Source organism: Bubalus bubalis, chromosome 16 (assembly GCF_019923935.1).
Source record: "Bubalus bubalis isolate 160015118507 breed Murrah chromosome 16, NDDB_SH_1, whole genome shotgun sequence".
NCBI classification, from domain to species: domain Eukaryota; kingdom Metazoa; phylum Chordata; class Mammalia; order Artiodactyla; family Bovidae; genus Bubalus; species Bubalus bubalis.
In genome coordinates, this window is record NC_059172.1 from 16979348 (window position 1) to 16995845 (window position 16498).

Sequence of the window (16498 nt, forward strand, 5' to 3'; positions counted from 1 at the left end):
AAGAACGCAATGTAAAATAGTTGTCAATATCTTGGTGTGAACTACACAAGACTGATGAAGGAAAGCCCTCCACCAGGGAAGCCCACTGATGAAGGAATAACTGCAAATGTAGCTACAACCAGCAGAGTTTGAAAGAGTATTGCCTTAATTTCTCTTTCTGTTTTCTCATTATTAGTGTATAGGAATGCAAGGGATTTCTGGGTGTTGATTTTATATCCTGCAACTTTACTATAGTCATTGATTAGTTCTAGTAATTTTCTGGTGGAGTCTTTAGGATTTTCTATGTAGAGGATCATGTCATCTGCAAATAGTGAGAGTTTTACTTCTTCTTTTCCAATTTGGATTCCTTTTATTTCTTTTTCTGCTCTGATTGCTGTGGCCAAAACTTCCAAAACTATGTTGAATAGTAATGGTGAAAGTGGGCACCCTTGTCTTGTTCCTGACTTTAAAGGAAATGCTTTCAATTTTTCACCATTGAAGATAATGTTTGCTGTGGGTTTGTCATATATAGCTTTGATTATGTTGAGCTATGTTCCTTCTATTCCTGCTTTCTGGAGAGTTTTTATCATAAATGGATGTTGAATTTTGTCAAAGGCTTTCTCTGCATCTATTGAGATAATCATATGGTTTTTATTTTTCAGTTTGTTAATGTGGTGTATTACTTTGATTGATTTGCGGGTATTGAAGAATCCTTGCACCCCTGGGATAAAGCCCACTTGGTCATGGTGTATGATCTTTCTAATGTGTTGTTGGATGCTGATTGCTAGAATTTTGTTAAGGATTTTTGCATCTATGTTCATCAGTGATATTGGCCTGTAGTTTTCTTTTTTTGTGGCATCTTTGTCAGGTTTTGGTATTAGGGTGATGGTGGCCTCATAGAATGAGTTTGGAAGTTTACCTTCCTCTGCAATTTTCTGGAAGAGTTTGAGCAGGATAGGTGTTAGCTCCTCTCTAAATTTTTGGTAGATTTCAGCTGTGAAGTCGTCTGGACCTGGGCTTTTGTTTGCTGGAAGATTTCTGATTACAGTTTCAATTTCCATGCTTGTGATGGGTCTGTTAAGATTTTCTATTTCTTCCTGGTCCTGTTTTGGAAAGTTGTACTTTTCTAAGAATTTGTCCATTTCTTCCACGTTGTCCATCTTATTGGCATATAATTGTTGATAGTAGTCTCTTATGATCCTTTGTATTTCTGTGTTGTCTGTTGTGATCTCTCCATTTTTATTTCTAATTTTATTGATTTGATTTTTCTCCCTTTGTTTCTTGATGAGTCTGGCTAATGGTTTGTCAATTTTATTTATCCTTTCAAAGAACCAGCTTTTAGCTTTGTTGATTTTTGCTATGGTCTCTTTTGTTTCTTTTGCATTTATTTCTGCTCTAATTTTTAAGATTTCTTTCCTTCTACTAACCCTCAATGCATGATACTGGATGCTTGGGGCTGGTGCACTGGGACAACCCAGAGGGATGGTGTGGGGAGGGAGGAGGGAGGAGGGTTCAGGATGGGGAACACATGTATACCTGTGGCGGATTCGTTTTGATGTTTGGCAAAACTAATACAGTGTTTCAGGTTTAAAAATAAAATAAAATAAAAAAATAATAAAAGAAAGAGTATTGCCACACAAGATAGAAGCAGATTGCAAAAAGTGTGGTAGGGTCACTGGGTGATAAACAGGATTTAGTTAGATATGTGTATATACAAACTTTAATTTTATTGTCATTCTTAGATTTATAAATAGATATGTTCTTGGTTTGTTTTTAATAATAAATGAATAAATAAGAAGATATAAAATCATCCCAATCCCACCACAGAGAAGTAGCAATTGTCAATATTAGCGCATTTCATTCAGGATACTGAGATATATATGTTGTGATCTCATCGATCTTTCTATCAGTGTAGATAGGATGAATCAGAAGATCATTATTTATAAAGGCATTACTAAACATGGATTCATATTTTTCATATTTTAAATAAAAATATTGAGATTATTCCATTAAAATGAACACATTTAGTAAAAATGTTGGCTTTTAGATAGATTAAAAGTTACTAACTTTTAAAAAGTATTTCTTAACAGTAAAGGTATTGCTAAAATATACAAATACAAAATTTAATTAAAAAATGAGAAATATTGAGGTTGAAATAATTCATTTTAAACTACATTTTACAAGTTTAGTCAAGCTTAAGTTGTGTCAATTGACTTGCTATGAAAGATGAGAAAGAACTTCATTCCCCTTCTAATCTTCTTAATTACTTTGGGGTTTAAACTGTTAGTATTCTTAACATATATATTATCTTCTATAATCATTATTTTAAATTTATTTAAAGTTGACTGTATACTCACTACCAATCCCTTTTACATATATTCATTCCTAAATTTTTTAAATTAATTTATTTTTAATTGAAGGATAATTGCTTTACAGAATTTTGTTGTTGTCTGTCAAACCTCAACCTGAATCAGCCATAGGTGTACATCTATCCCCTCCCCTTTGAACCTCCCTCCCATCTCCCTCTCCATCCCACCCCTCTAGGTTGATACACAGCCCCTGTTTGAGTTTCCTGAGCCACACAGCAAATTCCCATTGGCTATCTATTTTACATATGGTAATATAAGTTTCCATGTTACTCTCTCCATACATCTCACCCTCCCCTCCCCTCTCCCCATGTCCATAAGTCTATTCTATATGTCTGTTTCTCTATTGCTGCCCTGCAAATAAATTCTTCAGTACCATTTTTCTAGATTCCGTATATATGGGTTAGAAACAATATTTCTCTTTCTGACTTATTTCACTCTGTGTAATAGGCTAAATTCTTTATCATGAGATCATCTCTCAGTAGACTACATTTCATTATGAATTATTTTTTATTCTCCAAGAAAAAATGGATAGGTGCTTGAATTTCTTTAATTAATGTCCTTTAATTAATAAGGACAATCTGGCTGGGTTTGTTATTTGTGATACTTTGTTACATTCAAAAAATAATATACATTGCAACAGTTTTCTGATACATATTGTTGTGAAAGAAAACTTTGTTTAAAATTTCCTCTTCATTGGTAGCTTGCTTTTTCTGCCTAGACATTTGCTTTCTTCTTTGTCCTGGAAGATCAGCATCCCCAAAATATATCTTGATTTTGATTTTCAGTTTTATTTCCATACTACTCACCAAAACATCCTTTTAAAATATAGAATCAACTTTTATTTCAAGAATATAATTCTGGCATCATTAAACAAATCTTACGGTCACCTTTGCTTTTGGCACCCCAGTCCAGTACTCTTGCCTGGAGAATCCCATGGGTGGAGGAGCCTGGTAGGCTGCAGTCCACGGGGTCGCTAAGAGTCGGACACGACTGAGCAACTTCACTTTCAATTTTCACTTTCATGCATTGGAGAAGGAAATGGCAATCCACTCCAGTGCTCTTGCCTGGAGAATCCCAGGGACGGGGGAGCCTGGTGAGCTGCTGTCTATGGGGTCGCACAGAGTCGGACACGACTGAAGCGACTTAGCAGCAGCAGCACCAGCATAGGTTTTTTTTTTAAAGCTGAAGTTATTTCAATATCTAACTTTTGGGATGTCTTAAAACGGCATCCCATTTTTAACTATTTTCCTAAATTTTCTCTACAACCTCCAAGGTGTCAATGACACCATCAACCTGAAGACACACCATCATCTTAAGTACGATTAAAAAGTAGAGACACTGACGTATAGAACAGTCTTATGGACTCTGTGAGAGAGGGAGAGGGCAGGAAGATTTGAGAGAATGGCATTGAAACATGTAAAATATCATGTATGAAATGAGTTGCCAGTCCAGGTTCGATGCACGATACTGGATGCTTGGGGCTGGTGCACTGGGACGACCCAGAGGGATGGAATGGGGAGGGAGGAGGGAGGAGGGTTCAGGATGGGGAACACATGTATACCTGTGGCGGATTCATTTTGATATTTGGCAAAACTAATACAGTTATGTAAAGTTTAAAAATAAAATAAAATTAAAAAAAAAACACTTAAAAAAAAAAAAACATTCTGTCACTTATAAGATGCTATTTATTGTCATATGTGTTCCGATTTAAAACCGGATAAAATTGGAAATACAAAAGTACAGTTGATTAAATTATTATCATTTTTCAGGTAAAGAAATTCTACCGGTTTTAGCAAAAAGACTTGGCTACTTCACTGAACATGACTAAGTTAGTCAACAGTGAACAAAGAAACCTCTAATTCCTTATCTTCTAACTTCTATCCCTATTTTTCATCCACCAAAATAGCTCTTTCATTCTAAAGTATGTGGATGTAGAGGAAAGAGCTAAAAACCTACGCTCACAATAACAAAAACAATAAAATGGCCAAATTACTTTCAAATAAAAATGTCTGCTTCCATATTGATCCTTGATATTGGATCATTTTAAATGGTCCATATGTAACCTAAATTCAACATCGTTTCTGCTTCAGAGGTTGACCGGAAGATTGTGTGGTGGTTTAGTCACTCAGTCTTGTCTGACTCTTGTGATTCCAGGGACTGTAGCCTGCCAGGCTCCTCTGTCCATGGAATATCCCAGGCAAGAACACTGGAGTGGGTTGCCATTTTCTTCTTTTGTGGATAAAACTGAACTTATGGTCTGTTGATTCCACTGCATTTAGAAGGCCTATTATACTGCAACTGCATCTTCACTGTCCAGTATTTTATTTTGTGATTGATGGAAATTCTATGACCATTTGAATAGTTAGTCTCTTGGGCTATTTGTATTTCATTATTACTACACCACTTAAACATGATTAGATTTATGATGAATATGAATAAACTCCACTGAGAATAGTTTTCATTTTATTCCTAAACATCTAAAAGAAAAATATTAACATGAATAATATAATTGTTGGCTATTAGGAAGAATGAAATCCATTGTATAAGAAAGTTTTAGCTAATTTTGAGTTAATCTATACTCAAAATTTAGATTATTTTAGCCCAAAAAGTTTTTATTAGAGGTTGAATATATGGTTTCATGTTCCAGTTACACAAGAAATTACTTTGTGACAGTTGGCATGTCAATTAACCTGAGACTGAGTTTCATGACCACTCCTATATGTAATGTAAATATGAAAATTCAGCCTATAAATGAGCAGGTATAAGCTCAGATAAAACTAAAGTAATACTGTTATTAAAAGGAGATTGATAAAAATTTGATATTAGGGTAAAAGCATAAGTTTCTATCATAGAAACCTGCAAAAATCAATTTTTCTATTTAAATAAAAATGAAACATATAAATGCAAATACTTAAAGTATACAATGACTGGTAAATATTTTTTCTTTAGTTCTCTTATAAATTTTCAGAAAGAAAGCAATGACTTGTTTTTTTGCTTGTTTGTTACTGCTTCATAATCATAATATTCTAGACGAAAGAGGAAACTTTGCCAAGTTTGGTGAAACACATGAGTCAACCACAATTTTAGCAATTGTTTCATTTAAACAACTTTCGATACAATTAATGACACAGGTGAGGGCATTTAAGATGTGTATTGGTTTTTATCCTTCCCCATTAAAATAAAGAGGCATTTTGTGGAAGCAAGACAATTATCTCTAAGATATTGTTCCTTCATCAAATTTCCCAATTTATCTCACTTCTGAGTTCTCACAGGGTTTAAGTAAAGAATATAATAACTGAGTTGCTTTGGCTAATGATGTCCCCTGATGGGGAGACAGGAAAGCACAGTGAAGGTCTGAATAGCTGAAGGTACAATTTGGCCTTGCATGAGCCTCCTTTCTTGCAAGAGATGGAAAGGAAAACAAAACAAAACAAAAAGGTCAATAACTTTCTGAACTAATGTACTTTAAAGATAAATTTTAAAATCTCCTTAGTGGCAAATTTTCTCAGAATCTATGCCTCCACAGTCTGTAGTGCAAGCTTTCGTCTTTTGATATCTTAAACAAATGTTGCATTGTATTTGAACAAAGAATTGAAGGGGAAATCAACTTTCATCTCAAAGTGTTTTAGCTAATAGCCCCTCCACATCAGGAATCAGTGTGTCATGCAGTCTGGAGGGAAACTGTTTTGATCTACAGGACCAAACCCTAACCCAATTCATTCATCAGTCAAAACAAAGTTATTGTTGTTGTGTTGTTTAAGAGTGGCAGGAACTACAGCTATGGCTAATAGAAAAAAGTGGCAAATCCTCTCCTCATAAAGCAACTGCAAAATCAAACAAATAGACCAAAAACACAACTAAACAAAAACCAAGAAAACAGTTTCAGTGCTCTGAAAATCATCAGAAGGAACAATAGAACCTGAAAAGTATTTCTGGTTTCAAAACTGCTGGACATTGAATAAGCAAAGTATAGATCTATGCATTCCAGCCTGGCCACCCACCATGTCCCCTGTCTCATCCCAGTTCAGGATAGCAGTTCTGCCAGGATGGGTCAAGCCACAGGGACTAAAAGATTCCCTGCAGCAGGCAAAATGGGTTTACTTTATTTGGAGTGACAGGTGTCACCTGTGCCCAGCAACACAGCAGTGGATATAACTTCTCAGACTGAGGTAAATGGAGGAGATCAACAAATATCTATTAGCTTGATATTATGTGGTTAGAAGATAAGCATATTCCTAATTTAGACTGATCATTGTAACAGGAATAAAAAAAGGGAGCAGACAAAATATTTGATAAAATGACTAAAAACTTCCAAATTGATGACAACAAAAATCTATACAGCCACAAAACTCAACAAATCTAAGTATAATAAATACAAAGAGATTCTTATTTAGATACACAGCATTCAGACTGCTGAAAAACAAAACCAAAATCTTGAAATCAGCAAGAGAAAATCATTCATTACATACAGTGGAACATTAACTATTTTTTCTCATCAGACACAAGGGAGGTCATGGGGATTCCCTGGAGGTCCAATGGTTAGGACTCAGCGCTTTCACTGCCGGAACCCAGGTCTGACAAATTAATAAGCATATTATAATTCTTGAAACAACCATTCGGAAAACAACGAAGAAATGGATTTACAAATCAACAGAGTGGAAATGGTACTTTAAGAAATACTAATCCATCACAAAAACAAATGTAGTCATGGAGACAGTGAGTGAGATGCAATAAGTGAGTGAGATGCAATAAGTGAGATGCAATAAGTGAGTGAGATGCAATAGAAAACAAATTACAAATGACAGTGATAAATCCAACCATACCAATTATTACTTTGAATGCAAATGGTCTAAACACCCACAATCAACAGGCAAAGACTATCAGACTGGTTACGAATGAAAAAGCAAAACCAACGACAAGCTGTTCTACATAGCCACCTTAGACTAAGAGACAAAAACAGCTTGAAAGTAAAATGATGTGAAGAGGTTTATCATGCAAACAGCAAACACGACAGCTGGAATGCTATATTAATGTAAGACAATAGATTTTAAGGCAAAAAATATTATTAGAGAAAACAATGAATTTCATAATGATAAGAGAGTCAATGCATGAGGAACATATAATAATTGTAAACATATATGTAACTAGACAAAAGAGGCACAAAATACATGAAACAAAAACATGAACAAAACCAAACACAGAAATGAGTAATTCAACGATAGTAACAAGGGGAAACAGTGGAAACAGTGTCAGACTTTATTTTTCTGGGCTCCAAAATCACTGCAGATGGTGACTGCAGCCATGAAATTAAAAGACGCTTACTCCTTGGAAGGAAAGTTATGACCAACCTAGTTAGCATATTCAAAAGCAGAGATATTACTTTGCCAACAAAGGTTCGTCTAGTCAAGGCTATGGTTTTTCCTGTGGTCATGTATGGATGTGAGAGTTGGACTGTGAAGAAGGCTGAGCGCTGAAGAATTGATGCTTTTGAACTGTGGTGTGGGAGAAGACTCTTGAGAGTCCCTTGGACTTCAAGGAGATCCAACCAGTCCATTCTGAAGGAGATCAGCCCTGGGATTTCTTTGGAGGGAATGATACTAAAACTGAAACTCCAGGACTTTGGCCACCTCATGTGAAGAGTTGACTCACTGGAAAAGACTCTGATGGTGGGAGGGATTGGGGGCAGGAGGAGAAGGGGATGACAGAGGATGAGATGGCTAGATGGCATCACTGACTCGATGGACATGAGTCTGGGTGAACTCCGGGAGTTGGTGATGGACAGGGAGGCCTGGCGTGCTGCGATTCATGGGGTTGCAAAGAGTCGGACATGACTGAGCGACTGATCTGATTTGATCTGAACAAGCTTTGATATTTTACTCTCAATAAATGGTAGAACTAATTAAAAAAAAACCATAAACCATATACAGAGATGAACAAGAATATCAACAGAAGTGTAGTAATTTCTGCCCAACAACAGTGAAACCCACATTCCTTTTGTGCACCATTCTCCAAAATAGAACACATGGAAGGCAATAAAACAAGTCATAACACATTGAAAAGTAATGAACTCGTACACAGTATGTGATCTGACCACAATGGAATTACATTACAAATCAACAACAAAAAGAAATGTGAAAAATCATCTAATATTAATTATAAATACATCATTCTAAACAACTCATTAATCAAAGAAATAAGAGGCAAAATAGATAATATTCTGAAATGACTGAAAATGAAAATACAACATATGATTTATTTGATGAACCTAAAACAGTGCTTAGAGGAAAACTTATAGCCATATGACCTACATCAGAAAAAGATACCTGAAAACAATAACCTGAGCTTCCACTACCTCAACAAACTAGATATCCATAAGTATACTAAATCAAAAACAACCATAAGCAAGTAAATAAAAGGCATTAGCAGAGGCATCAATGAAATAAAAAGCATATAAACTATTGAGAAAAATCAATGAAACTCATAATTTTTTGCTTGAAAAATTCAAGAAAGGTAAATTACCAAAAACAAGAATGAAAAAATTATATATATACATATATATATACACACACACAATACAAAAATTAGATATATTTATATACACAACACAGAGAAGGCAATGGCACCCCACTCCAGTACTCTTGCTTGGAAAATCCCATGGACGGAGGAGCCTGGTAGGCTGCAGTCCATGGGGTCGCGAAGAGTTGGACACGACTGAGCGACTTCACTTTCACTTTTCACTTTCATGCATTGGAGAAGGAAATGGCAACCCACTCCAGTGTTCTTGCCTGGAGAATCCCAGGGACGGGGGAGCCTGGTGGGCTTCCGTCTATGGGGTCGCACAGAGTTGGACACGACTGAAGCGACTTAGCAGCAGCAGCATATACACAACAAAAATTATATGCCACACTTGTCTTGGTTCAGGCTGCTTTAACAAGATATCATACACTAGGTAGCTTAAACAACAGAAATTTATTACTCACAGTTCTGTAGGCTGGAAAGTCCAAAATCAAGGTGCTGGTTGATTTGGTTCCTGGTGAGAGCCCTTTTCCTTGTTTGCAGATGGCATTCTTCTCATTGTATCCTGACAAGTTAAAGAGAGAAATAAGCTTTGTCAAGTCTCTTCTTAAAGGGAAAGCGCTCAGTCGTGTCCGACTCTTTGCAACCCCATGGACTGTAGCCCACCAGGCTCCTCCATCCATGGGATTCTCCAGGCAAGAGTACTGGAGTGGGTTGCCATTTCCTTCTCCAGGGAGATGTTCCCGACCCAGGGATCGAACCTGGGTCTCTCGCATTGTAGGCAGACGCTTTACCGTCTGAGCCAGCAAAACCTCACTATTTATTATTAAAAATTATGACTCTCCTTGAATGGAATGATCAACACTTAAGTCACTATGCTAAATGGTAAAGGTGAACACTCCTCTCTGAAATAAAAATCTTTTACAAAGCAATACCAAAAGCATAAGACAACTTCCATTTACTACCAAAGACTCAAAGGGTAATTCACCACCTGATTAAAGTACACATGCTGAAGATACAAACACTAGTTGAAGTATAGTCTTAAATATACATGCAAAAACCTAACTAATTTGCATAGAGTCTTGAAAAAGGGCTTTCTACATTCAGTTATGTCTGGTGGAGGCACTAATCTCATCACAAAGGCTAGCATCATATGAAATATCTACACATAACATAGCCCTTAGTGTGAAAATGAATGTTTTCCTCTAAAGATGTAAAATGACTCAAGAATATGCATTCTTGTCATATCTGTTCACCATTGTACTGGATAGCCTTGTCACGGCTATGTACCAGGAAAAAAGATAAAAATCATCTTACTTGCAGATGACATGATTTCCTATATAGAAAATCCTATGTAAGTCACTAAAATACAACAAGATTTAATTAAGGATACAAGACAAATCATCAGTGAACAATAAAAAACAAAATTAAGAAAATGATTTCATTTACAATAATATTAAGAAAAATATACAGGAATACATTTAATATTCAAAAAAAGGCATAACATACTTAAAACCACAAAGTATTGTTGAAAGAAATTTAAGGAGTTCTAAATAAATGGGAAAATAACCATGTTAATCGATTAAGTAATCTCAGAGACCTAAATATAAGAATTAAACTACAAAACTTCTAGAAAATAGAAAATCATTGTAATCTTGAGTTTGAAAAAATAGTCTTGGAATTCAAACATGATCCAAGAAAGAATTAAATGATAAATTGAACTATATCAAAATTATCTTTTATGCTTCAAAAAATATCATGAAATTCATACATCTAAAAAAGACTTGTATGCAGAATACATAAATAACCCTTACAATTCAATAAAAAGACAACTCAACTTAAAAGTCAGCAAATGATTTGAACAGACATTTAACAAAAGAAGATACACGAATGGCTTAAAGCACTTGAAATATGCTTATATTATTAGTCATTGCTGCTGCTGCTGCTTAGTCACTTCAGTCGTGTCCGACTCTGTGCGACCCCATAGACAGTAAGCCCACCAGGCTTCGCCGTCCCTGGGATTCTCCAGGCAAGAACACTGGAGTGGTTGCCATTTCCTTCTTCAATACATGAAAGTGAAAAAGTAAAAGTGAAGTTGTTCAGTTGTGTCTGACTCTTAGCGACCCCATGGACTGCAGCCTACCAGGTTCCTCCATCCATGGGATTTTCCAGGCAAGAGTACTGGAGTGGGATGCCATTGCCTTCTCTGTATTAATCATTAGGAAAATGCTAATTCAGAAACAGATACAACTACACACCCATTAGAATGGCTCTAATCATAAAAATCAAACAGTATTGTTAGAGAGGATACAGAAAACTAGAACTCTCATGCACTGCTGAAAATGAAGGCTGCTCAGTTGTGTCCAACTCTTTGTGAACCCATGACTATACGGTCCATGGAATTCTCTAGGCCATAATACTGGAGTGGGTATTCTTTCCCTTCTCCAGGGGATCTTCCCAACCCAGGAATCGAATTGGGGTCTCCTGCATTGCAGACGAATTCTTTACCAACTGATCTATCAGGGAAGCCCTGATATGTGTTGCCAGTGGGAAAATAAAAGTGGTACAGACACTTTGGAAAATGTTTCTTAAAAAATTATTTAGCATACAACTCAGCAATTTCACTTGCAGCAATCTGTCCAAGAAAAATGACAAGACAGGCCTCCATAAAAACACATGTCTGAGTGTTCACACATCATTATTCCTAACTGCCCCAAATTGGAAACAACCCAATTGCCCATCAACTGATGAATGAATGAATGAACAAAATGTGGTACACCTGTACAAAGGACTATAATTCAGCCACAAAAATGAATGAACCATCTATTCACACTACAAGCTGGATAACCTCAAAACCAGTAGGCTTAGAGATAGGAGCCAAACGTTGGGGGGTAAAAAAAAGAAACTACAACATATGATTTTATTTATATGAATATTTTAGAAAGGTATATTTATAGGCAATGAAAGAAGATCTGTGGTTTCCTAGAGTTGAGTGTGGGAATTAACTCTGAGAAATTACAGAATGTTCTAAGTCTGCATTATGGTGAAGTCTGTACAACTGTAAATTTGTTAACATTATAAATTTTTTAAGTTTGTTGGCAGAAACCGTTGTTAAATCTGATGTATTTACCTTAAAAACTGATCATTAATTGGAATAATTCACTGAGAAAATAAATGATTCATCCTAAAAAGAATAAAACATAATTAGCCCTTGTTCTCATGGTGGATTATTGTGGACAGGAAGGATGTGACATTCTTTTCACTCCTCTATCTACAAGCTTACTGTCTGCAATTCTTAGAATCTTTCCTTTTCCTGTTCTGGGATTAAAGGTATTCTTCAAGGGTGGTGGTGGGGAGGGAGGGAAATCCATTTTTGACAGCAACAAAGTAACCAACAAACAAGTTCAATTTCATTGCAACTATGCCTGACATTTGGAGGTTATTTTTCTACTGCTGTCCGGCTGTCATGGCCTACTTAATAGATAAGGTTTAAAAAAAAAAAAAAGGCAATGTAATATTTGGTCAAAAACTCAAGTAATGGAGACGGCCAAAGGCAGGTTTAATCATTTTTAATCCTTCCATTTACCAGTGCAACCACACTGAGAAAGTTACTTGACACGTTTCATCCACAGGTTCCTCCTCTAGAAATGGAGGTGATGCTAATATCTGTTTTCCTTACAGAGTTACTTTGAGGATTAAATTAGATATTACACATAAGAACTTATCACAAGTTTTTGACATTTCAAATATATCTGAAATATGATCACGTTCACCTCTTCCCAGGCAATTTCCCTAGCCCATGGGAACACCATTCTCTCCCCTACAACTAAAATAGCTTCTGGTCTCTCCACTTTTGCCTTTTCCTCCTATTAACTATTACTTAAATAGCAGAAGATACTTCCAAAGTATAAATCGGATTATGTCCCTCTCCTGCTCTGAAATCCCTCAGCGGACCCCTAAAAATCCCTATATTATGTGGCTCCCAACTATCTCTCTAGCCTCATTCCTACCAATATTCTCCTTGATCACTGACCAACCTGATCTTAAAATTTCTCAAACTCAAGAAATTATTTTGCAATTTACAGTATTTGCCCCTCCTGTTCTCCTTTTTTTAAATATTCTTCCCATAGTTAGCCAAATAACTTACTCCCTCACCTCACTCAAGACAAGTGACACCCCCTCAAGGATGCCTTTCCTGAGGACGGAGGAGCTTGGTGGACTAAAGTCCATGGGGTCGCTAAGAGTCGGACATGACTGAGCGACTTCACTTTCACTTTTCACTTTCATGCATTGGAGAAAGAAATGGCAACCCACTCCACTATTCTTGCCTGGAGAATCCCAGGGACAGGGGAGCCTGGTAGGCTGCCGTCTATGGGGTCTCACAGAGTCGGACACACTGAAGCGACTTAGCAGCAGCAGTAGGAGCTAACATAGCAACCTCCTGTCACTCTGTGTCCCTTTAACTTTATTCTTACTACTGAATAGTACATATTAATTTTTAGCTGATTACAGTTTTTGTCCCTTCAAGAATATAAGCATCATAAAGGGAGGCCCTTTGAATATGTATTGTGCTGCTATGTTTTTAGGACCTACAACAGTACCAGGCATATAGTAGGCTCTCAATAAATACTTGCCTAATAAATGAATGATAAACAGTAACTTCTCAATATATTTAGACACTATAATTGAACAAGATTTTAAGATTGTTAAGATTTTAACTTGACTCAACATCAGCTAAAACACAAAACATTGCAATCAAGTTTCTAATCATAATTGACTACAACAAAGTTCTCACATCTCTTAATGATCTTTAAAAACTTGAAACAAAACAACAAGACACACTTTCCATTTCTATTGTGTAACATGTCCATAAATCATACAAGTACTTATATAAAAATTAAATGGAAAATAAAATTAATACTTTTCTCTGAAAATTCATTACTGACTTACTACAATCTTTCTGTTCCTGTTTCACCATCAAACTTCTCTCCTTTAGGGAGCCTCATGGATATTTTAAGACTTGCACAGGTAATAGTACTCTCTTAAGAGAACAGGAATTTATTCCTCAGAGCAATTAATCATGGCCTCCTGGAAATGTTTTATAGACCCAGTCTTCCCACAGCTATTTATCTCCTTCCTTATAAACTGCCTTATTACACAGTTAACTGTTTGTAACCTGACCTTTCTATTATATGTCATATTTACTTTGTAACAACAAGAAAAATCCACTCATAAAACATCATGTTTGATCCAAAACTCCAATCTCATAAAATGCTATGGGAACAAAACATAAGCTGTTGGTTGACAGAGATCCTTATTTTGGCTACAGGTTTTAAGACCTTCTCAGATCCAACTGACTTTTGGAGCCTTTTACTGAAGGCTGATAACTTAAATACGCACAGTGATAATCCTAGGATCCATGGTTAGCTAGAATCTTCTAGAAAGTTGTCTTTTTTTATTGGTCCCAGGAGAATTTACTGGGAAATTGGAGGGCCCTTAGCACCCAGAATGAACCTCTGCATTCCCCTAACTGGGTTGCTTTTCTCTTTTAACCTGGCCTAGCCATCCTTTCCACCTTTCTCTTCCCACTGTCCTCCAATCATCCTTAAGAATCTTGCTTAAAGAGGCAGGTGGGAGACAAAAGCCAATTCAACCCTGCCTAAATTGATTTTATAATAAAGTTTTGCTTACGTCTTTTAAAATCAAATTTTGCTGGGGTTAGAGTTCCTGGAAAAGTTAAATAAGTTAACTTTGCCTATATATCTGTCCTTTTACCTCCCACTAGCAAGGACATCATCACCAAACTGAGATAAAAAGACACCAAAATAAAAAAAACAAACAAACTAACAAACCTCACCAAACTGTCACAGGGCTCAGTTACAGTAGCAGTCTTAGTAGCAATCTTCAGAAGCCTTCGGTCACCATGCAGGCCCCAGCCTGGCTTGGCTTCACTCCCTTACTGGCCTTTTCAGCCTGGTGGCCAGGCCTGGCGGACTGCTGCATTGAACCACCTTCGGCAGCAGGTGTCAGGTTCCTTGCTCAGCATCTGATGGCAAGACCAGACTTCACCCCTCTCCTCCTGCTGGCTGGCTCCCTTTGCTTCCAGGGTTCCCCCCAGGGGACATCACATTCTCACTGGCCTTCTTTATATCCCAGACCCTTCTTCTAGAGGGCCTCTTACTGTTCCTACTTGTTCTGGAAGTTCTGGGCCTGCTGGTCCTCCTTCTGGGCCCTGAGCTGCCGCTTCTCCTTCTTGGCTACCAGGCTGGCCTGGAATTGTCAAAGTCTTGTGTGTGAAACTGCAGGACAGCACGTTCCCCTCCCTGACATCCTTCTGGGTGAGGTGTAGGTTATCGCAGGCCCAGTCACAACAGCACCGGGCAACTCCCCGAGGAGCCTGGGTAACTGTGCTTACAAACCAGCTCTGCCCCAAGGCCCAAGAAAGGGCCAGAGCTCACCTGTGTCCTACCGTGAGCTCTTGTCGGGGGAACGTCTGCTGGAGACGCTTCGTCATTCCCCAACTTGCTCTCAAAACTACTTGGATGCAATCCCGGAAGTCCGGGTCCGGGGAGGAGGGGCTGTAATTGGTGAGCAGGCGGCGCTTGATGGTGTTCAGGTTCGCCTTGTGCACAATGAACAGGTTCTGGAATGCGGTATTCATGAGTTTTAGGTGCATGCCGTGGGGGTAAAAGCTGCTCAGCTCCAGGAGTGAACGGTGGACAAACTGCCGCACAAGCACAGTGAGGAAACATCATGCACCAGCGTGTACCTGTTGATGTGGAAGATCAAGGGGAGGTCTCCTACAAGGTGCTTCAGCTTAAGATAAATATTGATCTCCATTTCGCTCAAGACCAGGAAGTCTGTGACCCAGAGGGCCAGCCAATAACACATGGTCCTGAAAAGAGTTTTTTCTTTTCTTCCCTGCAGGCGAGCGGTGAGGCCCCACAAGACGCCACAGGTGCAGGCTGAACTGCTGCTAGATACAGCTCTCACCATGCAGATCAAATTAAACAAGAACAAGAGCGGCCGCTCACCGTGTGCCTCGCGGTTGCTGAGATGTGTGCTCCAGGGCGCATGCGCGCACTCTCCAGGTACCTCGACCAACCTGACTGCTACATTCTCCAGGTCCCCTCGGCGAAGCTGCCTCTGCTCACCGCTGCCAGCACTGCTCTGCTAGCTTCCTGCACCGTTGTGAACAGTAACCCGTAGTCAGTTGTGTTATATGCGAGGAAGGGTCTAAAAATCTGAGAGATTCCTGGTTCCTGACAAAGGTACAAGATGGATATGTTCAGTCCAGTTCAGTTGCTCAGTCGTGTCCGACCCTTTGCGACTCCATGAAACGCAGCACGCCAGGCCTCCCTGTCCATCACCAATGCCCGGAGTCTACCCAGATTCATGTCCATTGAGTCGGTGATGACATCTAACCATCTCATCTTCTGTTTTCCCCTCCTCCTCCTGCCTTCAATCATTCCCAACATCAGGGATTTTTCAAATGAGTGGGTTTTTCGCATTAGCTGGCCAAAATATTGGAGTTTCAGCTTCAACATCAGTGCTTCCAATGAACACCCAGGACTGATCTCCTTTAGAATGGAATGGTTAGATCTCCTTGCAGTCCAAGGGACTCTCAAGAGTCT